The 3157-nt window shown below is 36.6% G+C and overlaps 1 protein-coding gene across 2 annotated transcripts in view; it reads left to right on the plus strand.

Annotated features, from left to right (window-relative positions):
- The first annotated feature begins 2328 nt into the window (after nucleotides 1-2328).
- svopl (SVOP-like) overlaps nucleotides 2329-3157 on the plus strand; it is an 18556-nt gene continuing 17727 nt past the window's right edge. For both annotated transcript variants that reach the window (XM_015387737.1, XM_015387738.1), the window contains exon 1: nucleotides 2329-2476. The gene's annotated coding sequence lies outside the window, so the exon portion shown is untranslated. The remainder of the gene's footprint in view (nucleotides 2477-3157) is intronic.

A 3157-nucleotide genomic window follows, 5' to 3' on the forward strand; every position in this document is an offset into this window, starting at 1 on the left:
AAAATATAAAATCTGTACACAACATTTCATTTTTTTTTTAGTTTATTTATTTAAACTAAACTACTTGTTTGGCACAAAAAAAATGTTATATGAAGAGTACGACTGAAAAAATAAAAAAAAAAAATCTGAGAAAACTGGAAAATGTATCTATAAAACTCTTTTTTATTTAAATGTTTTTCAAAATTTTAACTTCTGGATATTTTTTTATTTCCATTTACAAAACATGTTATTTGTCACAATAATGGAACAAATTTCACTCCATAATCTTTAAAGCAACAGTGTCTCTGTTTTCATTATCTCTGCCAAATGGACCATGACTTGGTTCTAACAGAACCTTTTAATCCATGTTTGTGGCCGTGAAGGGAACTCCTGTTCTGGTTCCGGCAGGCCCAATAACATCTGGTCTTTCTCGTCGTGAATGAACATCTTCCCAACCGTTGCTCCGATTTCAACCACATTCCCGTTTGTCCTTCAGACCCTGACATCCTGCCCTGACCAGGTGTGTCCAGCCTGGACTCCAGTAACTTTCAGGAAACTGATTCCGTTTCCAGTTAAAGAAACGAACTGGGAACCCACCTGTTCAGGCGCAGGTAGGGTCACCTGACGAGCCTTGCCTCCCAGATGCTCCGTGAGCTTTGTAATCTGGTTGTTTCAAGTCCGACTGATTGTGTTAACAGACATTAAAGAAATGTTCTGAGTCGAAGCGACTGCTGTCATCATTTCTGAACAGATTTCAGTTTCGATCATGTCACAAAACTATTTAGATTATTTTCTGTTGGAGCCTATAGTTCAAAGATAATTCAAGATTAGAAAAACGCTTTAGAACATGTTTAAAGGGAAAAATGAACAGAGCTAAAAATCAACCAATTTAAATCAAAGTACAGAATTAGTTAAAGCAGGGATCTTAAATGTTTTCCAGACCAAGGACCCCCAAACTGATGGCAAGATGGAGCAGGGACCCCCTAATTAAATATATTGTATGAAATAGTGTTCTATCAAACTGGTCCTATAGTCACTCTATTACAGATGGAGGAATGTAACTAAAGTAATTTCTCCCTGGGATTATTAAAGTATTTCTGATTCCAGGTTGATGGGACAGGTGTTGTGAATGAAACGGTGTCCAGCTTGAAAGAGCTCCTGTGTGTCGCTGAATGTGAACATTGATGACTGAAAGACATCTTCTGCCTCCATTTATCTGTTTACTACAATGTGTTGAATTCATGTTAATGTGGATTTAAAGACATTTCAATTAGTGGAAAAAATTTCAGGGCAGAATATAAAAAAAATCTAATCAACAAAACGTTTCACGACCCCCATGCAGTACCTCCGTGGACCCCCTGTTGAAGTCCTCTGAGGTAGAGGATAAAATTCTCAGGCTCAACATCTTTATTTTGTCAATAGTTATGATTTATGACATGGTAAACCATTATTCTGACAAGAGAAAGTATAACATAATTAAATCCACTTCCTGGAAGTTGGAAAACAAGTTCAGACCTTCACAGTAATCAGTAATTTCAAAATAGCTCGCATCTAGAGAGATTAAAAAAAAGTTTGTTTTGGGTTTTTTTAGTAAATGTGATTGTTTTCTTTTATTCAAATTAGTCCAGATTTAAAGCAGAAACCTGGTTGATTTAAAGTTGTAGGAAAGTGGCTGTTCCAACCGCTGAATGTCTGAATTCTCCCCATTGGTGCATGACTGCACACGAGTGAATAGAAAGAATGTGATTGGTCATTTATCAAGGGGGCGGGATTGTTGTGGCAGAAGGTTCGAAAGCAAGTTTTGGTTGTGGCCGGTTTGTTGGTAGCATTGTTGCTAACCAGTTAGCAACTTAGTGCTAGTAGGTTCCCAATGGGACGGAACTCAATGGTAAAGTAAATGATTCTTATTTCAAGCAACATATGAATCAAGGTGCTATGACCGAAAAAATGTGATTGACAGATGAGCGTTGATATATGATTGGCCGAATTTAGGTGTTCAGGCTGACATATAACTAGCTGGCCTGCATAGGATGGAGGGGGAAAAAGGATTTTTATTTAAATGGAAATTTTCTAACTTTTTGGACAATATGGTCTGATAAAGAGTACATTTATATACATGTTTAAGCCAGAACGATTTGACATTTAAATATTATTTCCCTGCGACTTTAATTCAGCTTTTTCGTTGTCATGGGAACCAGATGCAGGCTGGGTTTAAAGGATTAACTCTGGGCGGGTTGCGCTTCTTTTCTTTCCCAACCTGTTTACTGGGTGTTCCGGTTCTATTTGCGTTACTGATCCCCCCCCCTGCAGGCTTTGGGCGGAACCCGGGCTCCTCCCAGCCGAAAGCACAGCTCTCTGCAGCCGCAGGCTCTACCGATACTTCCTGATGCACCTGAGCAGGTGAGAGGAGGAGCAGCAGAGCGTCTCTACTGTCTGACTGCGGCGGCCTGTGGCATGAAAACACAGCGAATGATCAGAGTTAAGCTCCAGCTTCAGGGTGAGTCACTTCTTACTTTTAAATCACTCCTGATTTGTTTTTTAAAGCGATTCAAGAGCTGGCGGAGATAGCTCACCTGAAAGCTCTTCCACTGACGTCATCACGTTAAAACCAGAAAAGAGACGTAACACCTGAGGCTGCAGGCTAACTTTGGTCTCAACTCAACAGTAAACACCTGCTTAATGTTAATTACTATTCGTTTAAGTAACGAGATTTGATTTCTGGTGCTTTTAGAGTTTAAATATGAAGAAAAAATAAACGTGTTTGTAAAATTGCTGAAATTTAAGATCAGTTTTTGTTGTTAAAATCATCTTATCTGAGCTGCAAGGCAAGGCTTTGTAAAGTTAAATCATTTTTGTGCTGAAACGTTAAAAATCAAAGACCACTTTTCAAAATATTAAATGAAAAATAAAATCCAATATTCATTCAAACGACCTGTGATATATGAATATAAAAAATGTTCTATACAAGAAAGCTATTATTTTATGGAGTGATTTTTGTTCCATTATTTCTTTAAATAGAAATAAGAAAAAAAAAATGCAATCCAGAAACTTAACTTGGAAAAACATTTTAATAAAAAAAAAAAAAAAAAAGTTTTGAGAGAAATTTTAATTTCAAGTTTCTTTTTTATTTTTTTTTTATATTTTATTTTTTCGACATATTTATTTATATTTTATTCTT

This window comes from Cyprinodon variegatus, unplaced genomic scaffold, assembly GCF_000732505.1.
Source record: "Cyprinodon variegatus isolate N-32 unplaced genomic scaffold, C_variegatus-1.0 Scaffold402, whole genome shotgun sequence".
Taxonomy (NCBI): Eukaryota; Metazoa; Chordata; class Actinopteri; order Cyprinodontiformes; family Cyprinodontidae; genus Cyprinodon; species Cyprinodon variegatus.